Source organism: Ascaphus truei (genome assembly GCF_040206685.1).
Source record: "Ascaphus truei isolate aAscTru1 chromosome 12 unlocalized genomic scaffold, aAscTru1.hap1 SUPER_12_unloc_1, whole genome shotgun sequence".
Lineage (NCBI taxonomy): Eukaryota > Metazoa > Chordata > Amphibia > Anura > Ascaphidae > Ascaphus > Ascaphus truei.
The window spans coordinates 760,494-782,802 of record NW_027453837.1 but is presented as its reverse complement, the minus strand read 5'-3'; the positions used below and the strand labels follow the sequence as shown (position 1 = coordinate 782,802).

General features: G+C 34.1%; 4 non-coding genes across 4 annotated transcripts; 3 read left to right on the top strand and 1 right to left on the bottom strand.

Annotated features, from left to right (window-relative positions):
• The first annotated feature begins 3,107 nt into the window (after nt 1–3,107).
• TRNAS-AGA (transfer RNA serine (anticodon AGA)) lies at nt 3,108–3,189 on the top strand. Its single transcript has one exon. It is a non-coding gene; the product is annotated as a tRNA-Ser (tRNA).
• Nucleotides 3,190–7,052: 3,863 nt separating this feature from the next.
• On the bottom strand, nt 7,053–7,145 carry TRNAI-UAU (transfer RNA isoleucine (anticodon UAU)). The gene is given in 2 exon segments: nt 7,053–7,088; nt 7,108–7,145. It is a non-coding gene; the product is annotated as a tRNA-Ile (tRNA).
• Nucleotides 7,146–10,592: 3,447 nt separating this feature from the next.
• On the top strand, nt 10,593–10,674 carry TRNAY-AUA (transfer RNA tyrosine (anticodon AUA)). Its single transcript has one exon. It is a non-coding gene; the product is annotated as a tRNA-Tyr (tRNA).
• Nucleotides 10,675–13,665: 2,991 nt separating this feature from the next.
• Nucleotides 13,666–13,747, top strand: TRNAS-AGA (transfer RNA serine (anticodon AGA)). Its single transcript has one exon. It is a non-coding gene; the product is annotated as a tRNA-Ser (tRNA).
• Nucleotides 13,748–22,309: the final 8,562 nt, after the last annotated feature.

Genomic DNA, 22,309 nt, shown 5'->3' with positions numbered 1-22,309 from the left:
AGTGGTCTTTCTCACTTGAGAAAGACCACTTTTTGATGGTTGAAACGTTGTGTATTTGATATAATAAATTCTTTAAATCCGTAGAGCCCTGAACCCTCTGTTTAAAATTGATCAAAAGACATGATTTTTTGAGTGAGTTGCAAAGTTCAAATGTGTTGGAATATTTTATTCTATGCTTAAGGCATTTAAAATATCTTTAATATTAACATCAAGCCTTGTTCCTTCATATTTACTTTAACTGTGTTACTCAAATCTTCAATGTGGTTATAGCATGTTTTCCTTTAGCTTGCTATGTAATTGGCAAAAAAAAGAAGATTCTTTATTCCTCTTCTATGTTGTCATTTATGATTGCCCACTCTGATAAAGCATAAAGCATAAAGCAAGTAAAACTGAAAGAAAAGGTGGTCGTACATACAAAACTTCTTTCAGCACTCTTGGTTTCTACCACATACAAGATCCACTCGCCTATAGCAATAAGAGAATTTATTCAATTGAAGACTCTGGTGAAATAGCATGGGGTTGTGCTACAGTGAGGATTAACTCTTAAGAGGGATTTATACTTGTTTGGATTTAAAAACAAAATGTAGAAAGCTTTTGTTCCAGCACCGCCATTCAGGTGCAAATTGTGTTTGAAAAAATATTTCAGGCTTGATTAAAGGTAGAATGTGACTTTGCTAGGGTGAATTTTAACTCTTAATGAGGTTTTGTATTGAGTTTAGATTTGTTTATTAATCATTCTCAGGGGGTAGGTGGAGGAAATGTAATAACAACAGATTATGAGAGAGGTGAGAAGTGGTTTACATATGGTGAGCAAGATACGAATGTGAGAGGTGAATAGTTGGGTTAAGAAGGGGGGATAGGCTGACCCCTACTTAGTACAGATAGACAGGATGCTCATTAAAGATTGCCTTTTTAGGATATATACATCTGGAAATATATGTATCCTCTAGACCCAAATAATGGGTAGCATTGGCTCCACTGGTGTATTTTGGTTTGAAAAAAGGAAGAATTTGCTTGGACAGCTCTCATTTTTTTATTTTTTCAAAATCATACATCATCAATTACCTATATCTTCTTGCCCACATTGAGACACCTATTGAATTTGACTGCTTTACATGTGCTCCAATGTAAGCCAAATAGGAAAATGCGGAAATGTTGTTTTTAATGTAAAAGATTACATTTTACAATTTACATCCATAGGCCTTTTATTTAAGATTGTATACATTCAAACAATGCTATTGGTTGATGAACCAAAAAAAGGGTTTGCTTTAGGTGAGGCTTGAACTCACAACCTCAGCATAGCTTAGCATATACTGACATATTAGTACCGTGCGCTAACCGCTTACGCCACTGGAGCATGTTCCTGTAATGATCCATCTTCTTCTTGCCCCAATTGCCCTCCAACTCTGCTCTTTTAAACTCTGACATCCAAGTTAGATCATTTTCCCATTACTCCTTTTAACCCCTTTTCTTTTTTTCTGCCTCAGATCTGTTTCATACTGTACATTGAATGTGGTTAACAAAAAGTATTTCTCGTAATTTTTCAAAAACCCAATAGAAGCAACATTTTACAAAGATAATGTTGTTTAAACAATGTGTACAAACAAGTCATGTATTTCTCTTTATGAAAATGTTCTCATGGTTATTTAGTTCATATTGGTCATCATTCATTAGTGAGTGTTACCCATATCCGCTCAAGATTCCTCTTCTATGTTGTCATTTATGATTGCCCACTCTGATAAAGCATAAAGCATAAAGCAAGTAAAACTGAAAGAAAAGGTGGTCGTACATGCAAAACTTCTTTCAGCACTCTTGGTTTCTACCACATACAAGATCCACTTGCCTATAGCAATAAGAGAATTTATTCAATTGAAGACTCTGGTGAAATAGCATGGGGTTCTGCTACATTGAGGATTAACTCTTAAGAGGGATTTATACTTGTTTGGATTTAAAAACAAAACGTAGAAAGCTTTTGTTCCAGCACCGCCATTCAGGTGCAAATTGTGTTTGAAAAAATATTTCAGGCTTGATTGAAAGGTAGAATGTGACTTTGCTAGGGTGAATTTTAACTCTTAATGAAGTTTTGTATTGAGTTTAGATTTGTTTATTAATCATTCTCAGGGGGTAGGTGGAGGAAATGTAATAACAACAGATTATGAGAGAGGTGAGAAGTGGTTTACATATGGTGAGCAAGATACGAATGTGAGAGGTGAATAGTTGGGTTAAGAAGGGGGGATAGGCTGACCCCTACTTAGTACAGATAGACAGGATGCTCATTAAAGATTGCCTTTTTAGGATATATACATCTGGAAATATATGTATCCCCTAGACCCAAATAATGGGTAGCATTGGCTCCACTGGTGTATTTTGGTTTGAAAAAAGGAAGAATTTGCTTGGACAGCTCTCATTTTTTTATTTTTTTAAATCATACATCATCAATTACCAATATCTTCTTGCCCACATTGAGACACCTATTGAATTTGACTGCTTTACATGCGCTCCAATGTAAGCCAAATAGCAAAATGCGGAAATGTTGTTTTTAATGTAAAAGATTACATTTTACATCCATAGGCCTTTTATTTAACATTGTATACATTCAAACAATGCTATTGGTTGATGAAACAAAAAGAGGGTTTGTTTCAGGTCAGGCTTGAACTCACAACCTCGGCATAGCTTAGCATATACTGACATATAAGTACCGTGAGCTAACCGATTACGCCACTGGAGCTTGTTCCTGTAATGATCCATGTTCTTCTTGCCCCAAATGCCCTCCAACTCTGCTCTTTTAATCTCTGACATCCAAGTTAGATCATGTTCCCATTACTCCTTTTAACCCCTTTTCTTTTTTTCTGCCTCAGATCTGTTTCATACTGTACATTGAATGTGGTTAACAAAAAGAATTTCTGATCATTTTTCAAAAACCCAATAGAAGCAACATTTTACAAAGATAATGTTGTTTAAACAATGTGTACAAACAAGTCATGTATTTCTCTTTATGAAAATGTTCTCATGGTTATTTAGTTCATATTGGTCATCATTCATTAGTGAGTGTTACCCATATCCGCTGAAGAGCCATCTGTGTGACTGTATTCAGTAATACCAGCTATGTAGTCATGGCCGAGTGATTAAGGCGATGGACTAGAAATCCATTGGGGTTTCCCCGTGCAGGTTCAAATCCTGCTGACTACGTTGACTTTTTCAGTGGTAACGTGTTATTAAAAACTTCACTGCACTTTGCATTTTGTTTGTATCTGCTTGGCAAAGCAATCTTTACTTACTGGAATAAGTGGCACACTAAAGAAGAAAACACTCTGAATTCTTCAAACATTTTCCAAGTTATACATTTTAGGGTGCTGCTGGCTGTAAAACATTTAATAAAGAACTACATTTCAATAAGTGCATTGTCTTCTATTGATAAGTATCTCTATGCTGCAACATAGTGCTAAGAGGTCATTTGTGTGCAATACTTTGCACAACATAAAATAGAGGAGAAACGGCTTACCCCTACAGAAATAACTTAAGGTGACAAAGGATAATGAGCACTTTAGTGTGAGAGTGAGGGAATTCTTCCACTTTATAATTACAGATAATATTTGAATTCTTCTTAAGGACTGTGCTAAGTACTGCATGTATTGAGATGTGTACATTCTTTACAATCTGCCAAAACTATATTGTTTAAATATAATGGAAATAATCAATGTTATAGTTCAACTGCTTATCACACTTCAGCACAAATAGCTTTTTGTTATGAAAAAGCATTTGTAATGTTTTATTGTTATCATTCACAAAAGATAAGCAGGGCTTTCTAAACCTGTTGAAGAAATAAACAACTTAGCTTGAATTTTACTGAAAAATGGTCATTAATATACTGTAATAATTGTACTGTAACTTCCTGAAGTTTACAGAAAATTAAGAAATTAATCAAATGTAAACTTTATGGAATCTTTTGTGAAATAGAATGATTCGCATTAAGAACAAATGTACTTTGTACTTTGATATTAAATTCAGAGACAGAACATTTTATATTAAAATCAGATTTATTTTTTTGGGGGGTTCAATATGATCTTTTAGGGGTTCTGTATGTTTTTGTCTTGCAGATTAACAATATTGAATACCTAATTCTTGGACATGTTTATTTTGTTGATACTTTTGCCATAGTCTGCATATTGATAGTTCCCTCTAGATACCCAAGAGATCAATGTTGGTATCCCTCCACCCTTTGTATGTCAAAATTGATCAAAAGCAGAAAAAAACAAGATAAATGCTGCACACCAAAAACTGAAAACTGTAACTGATACTTGTTGTTACTGGTGCTCTTGATCCAGGGGAGTCCCTGTGAATGACAGACTCCAAAGTCAGCAAAAAAAAAAACAGAGGGTTCAGGGCTCTACGGATTTAAAGAATTTATTAAATCAAATACACAACGTTTCAACCATCAAAAAGTGGTCTTTCTCACTTGAGAAAGGCCACTTTTTGATGGTTGAAACGTTGTGTATTTGATATAATAAATTCTTTAAATCCGTAGAGCCCTGAACCCTCTGTTTAAAATTGATCAAAAGACATGATTTTTTGAGTGAGTTGCAAAGTTCAAATGTGTTGGAATATTTTATTCTATGCTTAAGGCATTTAAAATATCTTTAATATTAACATCAAGCCTTGTTCCTTCATATTTACTTTAACTGTGTTACTCAAATCTTCAATGTGGTTTTAGCATGTTTTCCTTTAGCTTGCTATGTAATTGGCAAAAAAAAGAAGATTCTTTATTCCTCTTCTATGTTGTCATTTATGATTGCCCACTCTGATAAAGCATAAAGCATAAAGCAAGTAAAACTGAAAGAAAAGGTGGTCGTACATGCAAAACTTCTTTCAGCACTCTTGGTTTCTACCACATACAAGATCCACTCGCCTATAGCAATAAGAGAATTTATTCAATTGAAGACTCTGGTGAAATAGCATGGGGTTCTGCTACATTGAGGATTAACTCTTAAGAGGGATTTATACTTGTTTGGATTTAAAAACAAAACGTAGAAAGCTTTTGTTCCAGCACCGCTATTCAGGTGCAAATTGTGTTTGAAAAAATATTTCAGGCTTGATTGAAAGGTAGAATGTGACTTTGCTAGGGTGAATTTTAACTCTTAATGAGGTTTTGTATTTATTAATCATTCTCAGGGGGTAGGTGGAGGAAATGTAATAACAACAGATTATGATAGAGGTGAGAAGTGGTTTACATATGGTGAGCAAGATACGAATGTGAGAGGAGAATAGTTGGGTTAAGAAGGGGGGATAGGCTGACCCCTACTTAGTACAGATAGACAGGATGCTCATTAAAGATTGCCTTTTTAGGATATATACATCTGGAAATATATGTATCCTCTAGACCCAAATAATGGGTAGCATTGGCTCCACTGGTGTATTTTGGTTTGAAAAAAGGAACAATTTGCTTGGACAGCTCTCATTTTTTTATTTTTTTAAATCATACATCATCAATTACCAATATCTTCTTGCCCACATTGAGACACCTATTGAATTTGACTGCTTTACACGCGCTCCAATGTAAGCCAAATAGCAAAATGCGGAAATGTTGTTTTTAATGTAAAAGATTACATTTTACAATTTACATCCATAGGCCTTTTATTTAACATTGTATACATTCAAACAATGCTATTGGTTGATGAAACAAAAAAAGGGTTTGCTTCAGGTGAGGCTTGAACTCACAACCTCGGCATAGCTTAGCATATACTGACATATAAGTACCGTGTGCTAACCAATTACGCCACTGGAGCATGTTCCTGTAATAATCCATCTTCTTCTTGCCCCAATTGCCCTCCAACTCTGCTCTTTTAATCTCTGACATCCAAGTTAGATCATTTTCCCATTACTCCTTTTAACCCCTTTTCTTTTTTTCTGCCTCAGATCTGTTTCATACTGTACATTGAATGTGGTTAACAAAAAGTATTTCTCGTCATTTTTCAAAAACCCAATAGAAGCAACATTTTACAAAGATAATGTTGTTTAAACAATGTGTACAAACAAGTCATGTATTTCTCTTTATGAAAATGTTCTCATGGTTATTTAGTTCATATTGGTCATCATTCATTAGTGAGTGTTACCCATATCCGCTCAGATTCCTCTTCTATGTTGTCATTTATGATTGCCCACTCTGATAAAGCATAAAGCATAAAGCAAGTAAAACTGAAAGAAAAGGTGGTCGTACATGCAAAACTTCTTTCAGCACTCTTGGTTTCTACCACATACAAGATCCACTCGCCTATAGCAATAAGAGAATTTATTCAATTGAAGACTCTGGTGAAATAGCATGAGGTTCTGCTACATTGAGGATTAACTCTTAAGAGGGATTTATACTTGTTTGGATTTAAAAACAAAACGTAGAAAGCTTTTGTTCCAACACCGCCATTCAGGTGCAAATTGTGTTTGAAAAAATATTTCAGGCTTGATTGAAAGGTAGAATGTGACTTTGCTAGGGTGAATTTTAACTCTTAATGAGGTTTTGTATTTATTAATCATTCTCAGGGGGTAGGTGGAGGAAATGTAATAACAACAGATTATGAGAGAGGTGAGAAGTGGTTTACATATGGTGAGCAAGATACAAATGTGAGAGGTGAATAGTTGGGTTAAGAAGGGGGGATAGGCTGACCCCTACTTAGTACAGATAGACAGGATGCTCATTAAAGATTGCCTTTTTAGGATATATACATCTGGAAATATATGTATCCTCTAGACCCAAATAATGGGTAGCATTGGCTCCACTGGTGTATTTTGGTTTGAAAAAAGGAAGAATTTGCTTGGACAGCTCTCATTTTTTTATTTTTTTAAATCATACATCATCAATTACCAATATCTTCTTGCCCACATTGAGACACCTATTGAATTTGACTGCTTTACATGCGCTCCAATGTAAGCCAAATAGCAAAATGCGGAAATGTTGTTTTTAATGTAAAAGATTACATTTTACAATTTACATCCATAGGCCTTTTATTTAACATTGTATACATTCAAACAATGCTATTGGTTGATGAAACAAAAAAAGGGTTTGCTTCAGGTGAGGCTTGAACTCACAACCTCGGCATAGCTTAGCATATACTGACATATAAGTACCGTGCGTTCACCGATTACGCCACTGGAGCATGTTCCTGTAATAATCCATCTTCTTCTTGCCCCAATTGCCCTCCAACTCTGCTCTTTTAATCTCTGACATCCAAGTTAGATCATTTTCCCATTACTCCTTTTAACCCCTTTTCTTTTTTTCTGCCTCAGATCTGTTTCATACTGTACATTGAATGTGGTTAACAAAAAGTATTTCTCGTCATTTTTCAAAAACCCAATAGAAGCAACATTTTACAAAGATAATGTTGTTTAAACAATGTGTACAAACAAGTCATGTATTTCTCTTTATGAAAATGTTCTCATGGTTATTTAGTTCATATTGGTCATCATTCATTTGTGAGTGTTACCCATATCCGCACAAGAGCCATCTGTGTGACTGTATTCAGTACTATCAGCTATGTAGTCATGGCCGAGTGGTTAAGGCGATGGACTAGAAATCTATTGTGGTTTCCCCGTGCAGGTTCAAATCATGCTGACTACGTTGACTTTTTCAGTGGTAACGTGTTATTAAAAACTTCACTGCACTTTGCATTTTGTTTGTATCTGCTTGGCAAAGCAATCTTTACTTACTGGAATAAGTGGCACACTAAAGAAGAAAACACTCTGAATTCTTCAAACATTTTCCAAGTTATACATTTTAGGGTGCTGCTGGCTGTAAAACATTTAATAAAGAACTCCATTTCAATAAATGCATTGTCTTCTATTGATAAGTATCTCTATGCTGCAACATAGTGCTAAGAGGTCATTTGTGTGCAATACTTTGCACAACATAAAATAGAGGAGAAACGGCTTACCCCTACAGAAATAACTTAAGGTGACAACGGATAATGAGCACTTTAGTGTGAGAGTGAGGGAATTCTTCCACTTTATAATTACAGATAATATTTGAATTCTTCTTAAGGACTGTGCTAAGTACTGCATGTATTGAGATGTGTACATTCTTTACAGTCTGCCAAAACTATATTGTTTAAATATAATGGAAATAATCAATGTTATAGTTCAACTGCTTATCACACTTCAGCACAAATAGCTTTTTGTTATGAAAAAGCATTTGTAATGTTTTATTGTTATCATTCACAAAAGATAAGCAGGGCTTTCTAAACCTGTTGAAGAAATAAACAACTTAGCTTGAATTTTACTGAAAAATGGTCATTAATATACTGTAATAATTGTACTGTAACTTCCTGAAGTTTACAGAAAATTAAGAAATTAATCAAATGTAAACTTTATGGAATAATTTGTGAAACAGAATGATTCGCATTAAGAACAAATGTACTTTGTACTTTGATATTAAATTCAGAGACAGAACATTTTATATTAAAATAAGATTTAATTTTTTGGGGGGTTCAATATGATCTTATAGGGGTTCTGTATGTTTTTGTCTTGCAGATTAACAATATTGAATACCTAATTCTTGGACATGTTTATTTTGTTGATACTTTTGCCATAGTCTGCATATTGATAGTTCCTTCTAGATACCCAAGAGATCAATGTTGGTATCCCTCCACCCTTTGTATGTCAAAATTGATCAAAAGCAGAAAAAAACAAGATAAATGCTGCACACCAAAAACTGAAAACTCTAACTGATACTTGTTGTTACTGGTGCTCTTGATCCAGGGGAGTCCCTGTGAATGACAGACTCCAAAGTCAGCAAAAAAAAAACAGAGGGTTCAGGGCTCTACGGATTTAAAGAATTTATTAAATCAAATACACAACGTTTCAACCATCAAAAAGTGGTCTTTCTCACTTGAGAAAGACCACTTTTTGATGGTTGAAACGTTGTGTATTTGATATAATAAATTCTTTAAATCCGTAGAGCCCTGAACCCTCTGTTTAAAATTGATCAAAAGACATGATTTTTTGAGTGAGTTGCAAAGTTCAAATGTGTTGGAATATTTTATTCTATGCTTAAGGCATTTAAAATATCTTTAATATTAACATCAAGACTTGTTCCTTCATATTTACTTTAACTGTGTTACTCAAATCTTCAATGTGGTTTTAGCATGTTTTCCTTTAGCTTGCTATGTAATTGGCAAAAAAAGAAGATTCTTTATTCCTCTTCTATGTTGTCATTTATGATTGCCCACTCTGATAAAGCATAAAGCATAAAGCAAGTAAAACTGAAAGAAAAGGTGGTCGTACATGCAAAACTTCTTTCAGCACTCTTGGTTTCTACCACATACAAGATCCACTCGCCTATAGCAATAAGAGAATTTATTCAATTGAAGACTCTGGTGAAATAGCATGGGGTTGTGCTACAGTGAGGATTAACTCTTAAGAGGGATTTATACTTGTTTGGATTTAAAAACAAAATGTAGAAAGCTTTTGTTCCACCACCGCCATTCAGGTGCAAATTGTGTTTGAAAAAATATTTCAGGCTTGATTGAAAGGTAGAATGTGACTTTGCTAGGGTGAATTTTAACTCTTAATGAGGTTTTGTATTGAGTTTAGATTTGTTTATTAATCATTCTCAGGGGGTAGGTGGAGGAAATGTAATAACAACAGATTATGAGATAGGTGAGAAGTGGTTTACATATGGTGAGCAAGATACGAATGTGAGAGGTGAATAGTTGGGTTAAGAAGGGGGGATAGGCTGACCCCTACTTAGTACAGATAGACAGGATGCTCATTAAAGATTGCCTTTTTAGGATATATACATCTGGAAATATATGTATCCTCTAGATCCAAATAATGGGATACATTGGCTCCACTGGTGTATTTTGGTTTGAAAAAAGGAACAATTTGCTTGGACAGCTCTCATTTTTTTATTTTTTTAAATCATACATCATCAATTACCAATATCTTCTTGCCCACATTGAGACACCTATTGAATTTGACTGCTTTACATGCGCTCCAATGTAAGCCAAATAGCAAAATGCGGAAATGTTGTTTTTAATGTAAAAGATTACATTTTACAATTTACATCCATAGGCCTTTTATTTAACATTGTATACATTCAAACAATGCTATTGGTTGATGAAACAAAAAAAGGGTTTGCTTCAGGTGAGGCTTGAACTCACAACCTCGGTATAGCTTAGCATATACTGACATATAAGTACCGTGCGCTAACCGATTACGCCACTGGAGCATGTTCCTGTAATGAGCCATCTTCTTCTTGCCCCAATTGCCCTCCAACTCTGCTCTTTTAATCTCTGACATCCAAGTTAGATCATTTTCCCATTACTCCTTTTAACCCCTTTTCTTTTTTTCTGCCTCAGATCTGTTTCATACTGTACATTGAATGTGGTTAACAAAAAGTATTTCTCGTCATTTTTCAAAAACCCAATAGAAGCAACATTTTACAAAGATAATGTTGTTTAAACAATGTGTACAAACAAGTCATGTATTTCTCTTTATGAAAATGTTCTCATGGTTATTTAGTTCATATTGGTCATCATTCATTAGTGAGTGTTACCCAGATCCGCTCAAGAGCCATCTGTGTGACTGTATTCAGTACTACCAGCTATGTAGTCATGGCCGAGTGGTTAAGGCGATGGACTATAAATCCATTGGGGTTTCCCCGCGCAGGTTCAAATCCTGCTGACTACGTTGACTTTTTCAGTGGTAACGTGTTATTAAAAACTTCACTGCACTTTGCATTTTGTTTGTATCTGCTTGGCAAAGCAATCTTTACTTACTGGAATATGTGGCACACTAAAGAAGAAAACACTCTGAATTCTTCAAACATTATCCAAGTTATACATTTTAGGGTGCTGCTGGCTGTAAAACATTTAATAAAGAACTCCATTTCAATAAATGCATTGTCTTCTATTGATAAGTATCTCTATGCTGCAACATAGTGCTAAGAGGTCATTTGTGTGCAATACTTTGCACAACATAAAATAGAGGAGAAACGGCTTACCCCTACAGAAATAATTTAAGGTGACAAAGGATAATGAGCACTTTAGTGTGAGAGTGAGGGAATTCTTCCACTTTATAATTACAGATAATATTTGAATTCTTCTTAAGGACTGTGCTAAGTACTGCATGTATTAAGATGTGTACATTATTTACAGTATGCCAAAACTATATTGTTTAAATATAATGGGAATAATCAATGTTATAGTTCAACTGCTTATCACACTTCAGCACAAATAGCTTTTTGTTATGAAAAAGCATTTGTAATGTTTTATTGTTATCACTCACAAAGATAAGCAGGGCTTTATAAACCTGTTGAAGAAATAAACAACTTAGCTTGAATTTTACTGAAAAATGGTCATTAATATACTGTAATAATTGTACTGTAACTTCCTGAAGTTTACAGAAAATTAAGAAATTAATCAAATGTAAACTTTATGGAATCTTTTGTGAAACAGAATGATTCGCATTAAGAACAAATGTACTTTGTACTTTGATATTAAATTCAGAGACAGAACATTTTATATTAAAATCAGATTTAATTTTTTGGGGGGTTCAATATGATCTTATAGGGGTTCTGTATGTTTTTGTCTTGCAGATTAACAATATTGAATACCTAATTCTTGGACATGTTTATTTTGTTGATACTTTTGCCATAGTCTGCATATTGATAGTTCCTTCTAGATACCCAAGAGATCAATGTTGGTATCCCTCCACCCTTTGTATGTCAAAATTGATCAAAAGCAGAAAAAAACAAGATAAATGCTGCACACCAAAAACTGAAAACTCTAACTGATACTTGTTGTTACTGGTGCTCTTGATCCAGGGGAGTCCCTGTGAATGACAGACTCCAAAGTCAGCAAAAAAAACCCAGAGGGTTCAGAGCTCTATGGATTTAAAGAATTTATTAAATCAAATACACAACGTTTCAACCATCAAAAAGTGGTCTTTCTCACTTGAGAAAGACCACTTTTTGATGGTTGAAACGTTGTGTATTTGATATAATAAATTCTTTAAATCCGTAGAGCCCTGAACCCTCTGTTTAAAATTGATCAAAATACATGATTTTTTGAGTGAGTTGCAAAGTTCAAATGTGTTGGAATATTTTATTCTATGCTTAAGGCATTTAAAATATCTTTAATATTAACATCAAGCCTTGTTCCTTCATATTTACTTTAACTGTGTTACTCAAATCTTCAATGTGGTTTTAGCATGTTTTCCTTTAGCTTGCTATGTAATTGGCAAAAAAAAGAAGATTCTTTATTCCTCTTCTATGTTGTCATTTATGATTGCCCACTCTGATAAAGCATAAAGCATAAAGCAAGTAAAACTGAAAGAAAAGGTGGTCGTACATGCAAAACTTCTTTCAGCACTCTTGGTTTCTACCACATACAAGATCCACTCGCCTATAGCAATAAGAGAATTTATTCAATTGAAGACTCTGGTGAAATAGCATGGGGTTGTGCTACAGTGAGGATTAACTCTTAAGAGGGATTTATACTTGTTTGGATTTAAAAACAAAACGTAGAAAGCTTTTGTTCCACCACCGCCATTCAGGTGCAAATTGTGTTTGAAAAAATATTTCAGGCTTGATTGAAAGGCAGAATGTGACTTTGCTAGGGTGAATTTTAACTCTTAATGAGGTTTTGTATTGAGTTTAGATTTGTTTATTAATCATTCTCAGGGGGTAGGTGGAGGAAATGTAATAACAACAGATTATGAGAGAGGTGAGAAGTGGTTTACATATGGTGAGCAAGATACGAATGTGAGAGGTGAATAGTTGGGTTAAGAAGGGGGGATAGGCTGATCCCTACTTAGTACAGATAGACAGGATGCTCATTAAAGATTGCCTTTTTAGGATATATACTGTACATCTGGAAATATATGTATCCTCTAGATCCAAATAATGGGTAGCATTGGCTCCACTGGTGTATTTTGGTTTGAAAAAAGGAACAATTTGCTTGGACAGCTCTCATTTTTTTATTTTTTTAAATCATACATCATCAATTACCAATATCTTCTTGCCCACATTGAGACACCTATTGAATTTGACTGCTTTACATGCGCTCCAATGTAAGCCAAATAGCAAAATGCGGAAATGTTGTTTTTAATGTAAAAGATTACATTTTACAATTTACATCCATAGGCCTTTTATTTAACATTGTATACATTCAAACAATGCTATTGGTTGATGAAACAAAAAAAGGGTTTGCTTCAGGTGAGGCTTGAACTCACAACCTCGGTATAGCTTAGCATATACTGACATATAAGTACCGTGCGCTAACCGATTACGCCACTGGAGCATGTTCCTGTAATGATCCATCTTCTTCTTGCCCCAATTGCCCTCCAACTCTGCTCTTTTAATCTCTGACATCCAAGTTAGATCATTTTCCCATTACTCATTTTAACCCCTTTTCTTTTTTTCTGCCTCAGATCTGTTTCATACTGTACATTGAATGTGGTTAACACAAAGTATTTCTCGTCATTTTTCAAAAACCCAATAGAAGCAACATTTTACAAAGATAATGTTGTTTAAACAATGTGTACAAACAAGTCATGTATTTCTCTTTATGAAAATGTTCTCATGGTTATTTAGTTCATATTGGTCATCATTCATTAGTGAGTGTTACCCAGATCCGCTCAAGAGCCATCTGTGTGACTGTATTCAGTACTACCAGCTATGTAGTCATGGCCGAGTGGTTAAGGCGATGGACTAGAAATCCATTGGGGTTTCCCCGCGCAGGTTCAAATCCTGCTGACTACGTTGACTTTTTCAGTGGTAACGTGTTATTAAAAACTTCACTGCACTTTGCATTTTGTTTGTATCTGCTTGGCAAAGCAATCTTTACTTACTGGAATATGTGGCACACTAAAGAAGAAAACACTCTGAATTCTTCAAACATTATCCAAGTTATACATTTTAGGGTGCTGCTGGCTGTAAAACATTTAATAAAGAACTCCATTTCAATAAATGCATTGTCTTCTATTGATAAGTATCTCTATGCTGCAACATAGTGCTAAGAGGTCATTTGTGTGCAATACTTTGCACAACATAAAATAGAGGAGAAACGGCTTACCCCTACAGAAATAACTTAAGGTGACAAAGGATAATGAGCACTTTAGTGTGAGAGTGAGGGAATTCTTCCACTTTATAATTACAGATAATATTTGAATTCTTCTTAATGACTGTGCTAAGTACTGCATGTATTGAGATGTGTACATTCTTTACAGTCTGACAAAACTATATTGTTTAAATATAATGGGAATAATCAATGTTATAGTTCAACTGCTTATCACACTTCAGCACAAATAGCTTTTTGTTATGAAAAAGCATTTGTAATGTTTTATTGTTATCATTCACAAAAGATAAGCAGGGCTTTCTAAACCTGTTGAAGAAATAACCAACTTAGCATGAATTTTACTGAAAAATGGTCATTAATGTACTGTAATAATTGTACTGTAACTTCCTGAAGTTTACAGAAAATTAAGAAATTAATCAAATGTAAACTTTATGGAATCTTTTGTGAAACAGAATGATTCTCATTAAGAACAAATGTACTTTGTACTTTGATATTAAATTCAGAGACAGAACATGTTATATTAAAATCAGATTTATTTTTTGGGGAGGTTCAATATGATCTTATAGGGGTTCTGTATGTTTTTGTCTTGCAGATTAACAAAATTGAATACCTAATTCTTGGACATGTTTATTTTGTTGATACTTTTGCCATAGTCTGCATATTGATAGTTCCCTCTAGATACCCAAGAGATCAATGTTGGTATCCCTCCAACCTTTGTATATCAAAATTGATCAAAAGCAGAAAAAAACAAGATAAATGCTGCACACCAAAAACTGAAAACTGTAACTGATACTTGTTGTTACTGGTGCTCTTGATCCAGGGGAGTCCCTGTGAATGACAGACTCCAAAGTCAGCAAAAAAAACCAGAGGGTTCAGGGCTCTACGGATTTAAAGAATTTATTAAATCAAATACACAACGTTTCAACCATCAAAAAGTGGTCTTTCTCACTTGAGAAAGACCACTTTTTGATGGTTGAAACGTTGTGTATTTGATATAATAAATTCTTTAAATCCGTAGAGCCCTGAACCCTCTGTTTAAAATTGATCAAAAGACTTTGCACAACATAAAATAGAGGAGAAACGGCTTACCCCTACAGAAATAACTTAAGGTGACAAAGGATAATGAGCACTTTAGTGTGAGAGTGAGGGAATTCTTCCACTTTATAATTACAGATAATATTTGAATTCTTCTTAAGGACTGTGCTAAGTACTGCATGTATTGAGATGTGTACATTCTTTACAGTCTGACAAAACTATATTGTTTAAATATAATGGGAATAATCAATGTTATAGTTCAACTGCTTATCACACTTCAGCACAAATAGCTTTTTGTTATGAAAAAGCATTTGTAATGTTTTATTGTTATCATTCACAAAAGCTAAGCAGGGCTTTCTAAACCTGTTGAAGAAATAACCAACTTAGCATGAATTTTACTGAAAAATGGTCATTAATGTACTGTAATAATTGTACTGTAACTTCCTGAAGTTTACAGAAAATTAAGAAATTAATCAAATGTAAACTTTATGGAATCTTTTGTGAAACAGAATGATTCTCATTAAGAACAAATGTACTTTGTACTTTGATATTAAATTCAGAGACAGAACATGTTATATTAAAATCAGATTTATTTTTTGGGGAGGTTCAATATGATCTTATAGGGGTTCTGTATGTTTTTGTCTTGCAGATTAACAAAATTGAATACCTAATTCTTGGACATGTTTATTTTGTTGATACTTTTGCCATAGTCTGCATATTGATAGTTCCCTCTAGATACCCAAGAGATCAATGTTGGTATCCCTCCAACCTTTGTATATCAAAATTGATCAAAAGCAGAAAAAAACAAGATAAATGCTGCACACCAAAAACTGAAAACTGTAACTGATACTTGTTGTTACTGGTGCTCTTGATCCAGGGGAGTCCCTGTGAATGACAGACTCCAAAGTCAGCAAAAAAAACCAGAGGGTTCAGGGCTCTACGGATTTAAAGAATTTATTAAATCAAATACACAACGTTTCAACCATCAAAAAGTGGTCTTTCTCACTTGAGAAAGACCACTTTTTGATGGTTGAAACGTTGTGTATTTGATATAATAAATTCTTTAAATCCGTAGAGCCCTGAACCCTCTGTTTAAAATTGATCAAAAGACATGATTTTTTGAGTGAGTTGCAAAGTTCAAATGTGTTGGAATATTTTATTCTATGCTTAAGGCATTTAAAATCTCTTTAATATTAACATCAAGCTTTGTTCCTTCATATTTACTTTAACTGTGTTACTCAAATCTTCAATGTGGTTTTAGCATGTTTTCCTTTAGCTTGCTATGTAATTGGCAAAAAAAGAAGATTCTTTATTCCTCTTCTATGTTGTCATTTATGATTGCCCACTCTGATAAAGCATAAAGCATAAAGCAAGTAAAACTGAAAGAAAAGGTGGTCGTACATGCAAAACTTCTTTCAGCACTCTTGGTTTCTACCACATACAAGATCCACTCGCCTATAGCAATAAGATAATTTATTAAATTGAAGACTCTGGTGAAATAGCATGGGGTTGTGCTACAGTGAGGATTAACTCTTAAGAGGGATTTATACTTGTTTGGATTTAAAAACAAAACGTAGAACGCTTTTGTTCCACCACCGCCATTCAGGTGCAAATTGTGTTTGAAAAAATATTTCAGGCTTGATTGAAAGGTGGAATGTGACTTTGCTAGGGTGAATTTAAACTCTTAATGGGGTTTTGTATTGAGTTTAGATTTGTTTATTAATCATTCTCAGGGGGTAGGTGGAGGAAATGTAATAACAACAGATTATGAGAGAGGTGAGAAGTGGTTTACATATGATGAACAAGATACGAATGTGAGAGGTGATTAATTGGGTTAAGAAGGGGGGATAGGCTGACCCTTACTTAGTACAGATAGACAGGATGCTCATTAAAGATTGCCTTTTTAGGATATATACATCTGGAAATATATGTATCCTCTAGACCCAAATAATGAGTAGCATTGGCTCCACTGGTGTATTTTGATTTGAAAAAAGGAAGAATGTGCTTGGACAGCTCTCATTTTTTTATTTTTTTAAATCATACATCATCAATTACCAATATCTTCTTGCCCACATTGAGACACCTATTGAATTTGACTGCTTTACATGCGCTCCAATGCATTCAAACAATGCTATTGGTGTTTCCCCGCGCAGGTTCAAATCCTGCTGACTATGTTGACTTTTTCAGTGGTAACGTGTTATTAAAAACTTCACTGCACTTTGCATTTTGTTTGTATCTGCTTGGCAAAGCAATCTTTACTTACTGGAATATGTGGCACACTAAAGAAGAAAACACTCTGAATTCTTCAAACATTTTCCAAGTTATACATTTTAGGGTGCTGCTGGCTGTAAAACATTTAATAAAGAACTCCATTTCAATAAATGCATTGTCTTCTATTGATAAGTATCTCTATGCTGCAACATAGTGCTAAGAGGTCATTTGTGTGCAATACTTTGCACAACATAAAATAGAGGAGAAACGGCTTACCCCTACAGAAATAACTTAAGGTGACAAAGGATAATGAGCACTTTAGTGTGAGAGTGAGGGAATTCTTCCACTTTATAATTACAGATAATATTTGAATTCTTCTTAAGGACTGTGCTAAGTACTGCATGTATTGAGATGTGTACATTCTTTACAGTCTGCCAAAACTATATTGTTTAAATATAATGGGAATAATCAATGTTATAGTTCAACTGCTTATCACACTTCAGCACAAATAGCTTTTTGTTATGAAAAAGCATTTGTAATGTTTTATTGTTATCATTCACAAAAGATAAGCAGGGCTTTCTAAACCTGTTGAAGAAATAACCAACTTAGCATGAATTTTACTGAAAAATGGTCATTAATGTACTGTAATAATTGTACTGTAACTTCCTGAAGTTTACATAAAATTAAGAAATTAATCAAATGTAAACTTTATGGAATCTTTTGTGAAACAGAATGATTCGCATTAAGAACAAATGTACTTTGTACTTTGATATTAAATTCAGAGACAGAACATTTTATATTAAAATCAGATTTATTTTTTTGGGGGGTTCAATATGATCTTTTAGGGGTTCTGTATGTTTTTGTCTTGCAGATTAACAATATTGAATACCTAATTCTTGGACATGTTTATTTTGTTGATACTTTTGCCATAGTCTGCATATTGATAGTTCCCTCTAGATACCCAAGAGATCAATGTTGGTATCCCTCCACCCTTTGTATGTCAAAATTGATCAAAAGCAGAAAAAAACAAGATAAATGCTGCACACCAAAAACTGAAAACTCTAACTGATACTTGTTGTTACTGGTGCTCTTGATCCAGGGGAGTCCCTGTGAATGACAGACTCCAAAGTCAGCAAAAAAAACAGAGGGTTCAGGGCTCTACGGATTTAAAGAATTTATTAAATCAAATACACAACGTTTCAACCATCAAAAAGTGGTCTTTCTCACTTGAGAAAGACCACTTTTTGATGGTTGAAACGTTGTGTATTTGATATAATAAATTCTTTAAATCCGTAGAGCCCTGAACCCTCTGTTTAAAATTGATCAAAAGACATGATTTTTTGAGTGAGTTGCAAAGTTCAAATGTGTTGGAATATTTTATTCTATGCTTAAGGCATTTAAAATATCTTTAATATTAACATCAAGCCTTGTTCCTTCATATTTACTTTAATTGTGTTACTCAAATCTTCAATGTGGTTTTAGCATGTTTTCCTTTAGCTTGCTATGTAATTGGCAAAAAAAAGAAGATTCTTTATTCCTCTTCTATGTTGTCATTTATGATTGCCCTCTATGATAAAGCATAAAGCATAAAGCAAGTAAAACTGAAAGAAAAGGTGGTCGTACATGCAAAACTTCTTTCAACACTCTTGGTTTCTACCACATACAAGATCCACTCGCCTATAGCAATAAGAGAATTTATTCAATTGAAGACTCTGGTGAAATAGCATGGGGTTTGTGCTACAATGAGGATTAACTCTTAAGAGGGATTTATACTTGTTTGGATTTAAAAACAAAACGTAGAAAGCTTTTGTTCCACCACCGCCATTCAGGTGCAAATTGTGTTTGAAAAAAAATTTCAGGCTTGATTGAAAGGTAGAATGTGACTTTGCTTTTAACTTCCTGAAGTTTACAGAAAATTAAGAAATTAATCAAATGTAAACTTTATGGAATCTTTTGTGAAACAGAATGATTCGCATTAAGAACAAATGTACTTTGTACTTTGATATTAAATTCAGAGACAGAACATTTTATATTAAAATCAGATTTATTTTTTTGGGGGGTTAAATATGATCTTTTAGGGGTTCTGTATGTTTTTGTCTTGCAGATTAACAATATTGAATACCTAATTCTTGGACATGTTTATTTTGTTGATACTTTTGCCATAGTCTGCATATTGATAGTTCCCTCTAGATACCCAAGAGATCAATGTTGGTATCCCTCCAACCTTTGTATGTCAAAATTGATCAAAAGCAGAAAAAAACAAGATAAATGCTGCACACCAAAAACTGAAAACTCTAACTGATACTTGTTGTTACTGGTGCTCTTGATCCAGGGGAGTCCCTGTGAATGACAGACTCCAAAGTCAGCAAAAAAAACAGAGGGTTCAGGGCTCTACGGATTTAAAGAATTTATTAAATCAAATACACAACGTTTCAACCATCAAAAAGTGGTCTTTCTCACTTGAGAAAGACCACTTTTTGATGGTTGAAACGTTGTGTATTTGATATAATAAATTCTTTAAATCCGTAGAGCCCTGAACCCTCTGTTTAAAATTGATCAAAAGACATGATTTTTTGAGTGAGTTGCAAAGTTCAAATGTGTTGGAATATTTTATTCTATGCTTAAGGCATTTAAAATATCTTTAATATTAACATCAAGCCTTGTTCCTTCATATTTACTTTAACTGTGTTACTCAAATCTTCAATGTGGTTTTAGCATGTTTTCCTTTAGCTTGCTGCTTGCTATGTAATTGGCAAAAAAAAGAAGATTCTTTATTCCTCTTCTATGTTGTCATTTATGATTGCCCACTCTGATAAAGCATAAAGCATAAAGCAAGTAAAACTGAAAGAAAAGGTGGTCGTACATGCAAAACTTCTTTCAGCACTCTTGGTTTCTACCACATAAAAGATCCACTCGCCTATAGCAATAAGAGAATTTATTCAATTGAAGACTCTGGTGAAATAGCATGGGGTTTGTGCTACAATGAGGATTAACTCTTAAGAGGGATTTATACTTGTTTGGATTTAAAAACAAAATGTAGAAAGCTTTTGTTCCACCACCGCCATTCAGGTGCAAATTGTGTTTGAAAAAATATTTCAGGCTTGATTGAAAGGTAGAATGTGACTTTGCTAGGGTGAATTTTAACTCTTAATGAGGTTTTGTATTGAGTTTAGATTTGTTTATTAATCATTCTCAGGGGGTAGGTGGAGGAAATGTAATAACAACAGATTATGAGAGAGGTGAGAAGTGGTTTACATATGGTGAGCAAGATACGAATGTGAGAGGTGAATAGTTGGGTTAAGAAGGGGGGATAGGCTGACCCCTACTTAGTACAGATAGACAGGATGCTCATTAAAGATTGCCTTTTTAGGATATATACATCTGGAAATATATGTATCCTCTAGACCCAAATAATGGGTAGCATTGGCTCCACTGGTGTATTTTGGTTTGAAAAAAGGAAGAATTTGCTTGGACAGCTCTCATTTTTTAATTTTTTTAAATCATACATCATCAATTACCAATATCTTCTTGCCCACATTGAGACACCTATTGAATTTGACTGCTTTACATGCGCTCCAATGTAAGCCAAATAGCAAAATGCGGAAATGTTGTTTTTAATGTAAAAGATTACATTTTACAATTTACATCCATAGGCCTTTTATTTAACATTGTATACATTCAAACAATGCTATTGGTTGATGAAACAAAAAAACGGTTTGCTTCAGGTGAGGCTTGAATTCACAACCTCGGCATAGCTTAGCATATACTGACATATAAGTACCGTGCGCTATCCGATTACGCCACTGGAGCATGTTCCTGTAATGATCCATCTTCTTCTTGCCCCAATTGCCCTCCAACTCTGCTCTTTTAATCTCTGACATCCAAGTTAGATCATTTTCCCATTACTCCTTTTAACCCCTTTTCTTTTTTTCTGCCTCAGATCTGTTTCATACTGTACATTGAATGTGGTTAACAAAAAGTATTACTCGTCATTTTTCAAAAACCCAATAGAAGCAACATTTTACAAAGATAATGTTGTTTAAACAATGTGTACAAACAAGTCATGTATTTCTCTTTATGAAAATGTTCTCATGGTTATTTAGTTCATATTGGTCATCATTCATTAGTGAGTGTTACCCAGATCCGCTCAAGAGCCATCTGTGTGACTGTATTCAGTACTACCAGCTATGTAGTCATGGCTGAGTGGTTAAGGCGATGGACTAGAAATCCCTTGGGGTTTCCCCGCACAGGTTCAAATCCTGCTGACTACGTTGACTTTTTCAGTGGTAACGTGTTATTAAAAACTTCACTGCACATTGCATTTTGTTTGTATCTGCTTGGCAAAGCAATCTTTACTTACTGGAATATGTGGCACACTAAAGAAGAAAACACTCTGAATTCTTCAAACTTTTTCCAAGTTATACATTTTAGGGTGCTGCTGGCTGTAAAACATTTAATAAAGAACTCCATTTCAATAAATGCATTGTCTTCTATTGATAAGTATCTCTATGCTGCAACATAGTGCTAAGAGGTCATTTGTGTGCAATACTTTGCACAACATAAAATAGAGGAGAAACGGCTTACCCCTACAGAAATAACTTAAGGTGACAAAGGATAATGAGCACTTTAGTGTGAGAGTGAGGGAATTCTTCCACTTTATAATTACAGATAATATTTGAATTCTTCTTAAGGACTGTGCTAAGTACTGCATGTATTGAGATGTGTACATTCTATACAGTCTGCCAAAACTATATTGTTTAAATATAATGGGAATAATCAATGTTATAGTTCAACTGCTTATCACACTTCAGCACAAATAGCTTTTTGTTATGAAAAAGCATTTGTAATGTTTTATTGTTATCATTCACAAAAGATAAGCAGGGCTTTCTAAACCTGTTGAAGAAATAAACAACTTAGCTTGAATTTTACTGAAAAATGGTCATTAATATACTGTAATAATTGTACTGTAACTTCCTGAAGTTTACAGAAAATTAAGAAAT